Source organism: Gymnoscopelus braueri, assembly GCF_963280865.1.
Source record: "Gymnoscopelus braueri genome assembly, chromosome: 9".
In the NCBI taxonomy this organism is placed as follows: Eukaryota; Metazoa; Chordata; class Actinopteri; order Myctophiformes; family Myctophidae; genus Gymnoscopelus; species Gymnoscopelus braueri.
Genome location: NC_137610.1, coordinates 2,899,103 through 2,900,245, shown reverse-complemented (window position 1 = coordinate 2,900,245; position 1,143 = coordinate 2,899,103).

The window sequence follows — 1,143 nt, the reverse complement described above, 5'->3', positions numbered from 1 at the left end:
GAACATTTTTAACTTCAATCTTTACCTCTGGGGGTCCCTGGAACAAAATATTTTGAGATGAGGGGGTCCGTGGCCAAATACATATCATTTTGGGGGTCATTGACATGAAAAAGTTTGAGAACCACTGATATAGAAACGTACGTTTTTCAGAATACTTTTGGGATTTAGAAGACTTGTAGAATCGGCTTCAGGTCTCAATGGGTCAAAAGATGAGTTTTTGGGCTTTTATGCCTTTAATGATAGGACAGCAGACTGACAGGAAATGGGAAGAGAGATGGGTGGTGACACGCAGCAAAGGTCGGGATCTGGACTCGAACCCACGACCGTCAGACTGGCATTGCAGCCTATTGTGCCTGGACCGCCACGCTGCGGCCCAGGCCTTGTCCACCTTGGACTCTATACTAGATCCTTTTTCCCTATACACCAAATCTCGTCACCGAAAATAGTCCAATAGGACCACTGCTTGTTCACAAGAGAAATTATATCAAAGCCAACATACAATAGGCTCTATGCACAGCAACCATATTGGACGGAAATTGTGCCTCTGCCTTACTTCCTTCACAGGTGTTACCAATGATACTAATGAAGGCTCTCATTTTGTGTAGCACAGTGGTTCTCAAACCTTTTAATTTCTAGGACCCCCATAACTCTGAGAGTGTTTACGGGTCCATTTGGTTCCATTTGTACACTCTCAGAGTTACACACCCGCAAGGGGCCATTTGGAACCCACTCAAGTGTTTCCAGTGAGCCAACATGCACAATGTCAGCACAGACTCTGTTTGACCAGAATGGAACAGAGCCTTCATTAATTTCATTGGTAACACCTGTGAAGGACGTAAGAAGATGCCCAATTTATTTCCAATATGGCTGCTGTTCATAGAGCCTATTCATCCTCTTCTCCTTTATAACTCAACAGTAGATGTTTATAATTCATCCTCTTCTCCTTTATAACTCAACGGTAGATGTTTCTGCCCGGGTTCGACTCCTGGGTCGAACGCAAAATTTATGGATTGCAGCTTTAACACTTAAACCCTGTACTTGTTTGATTGGAGTCCCCCACGGCTCTATATTAGGCCCTCTTCTGTTTCCACTCGAAACTTATTATCTCTACATAAAAATAGCCGATCTACAAGCTCACAAGGC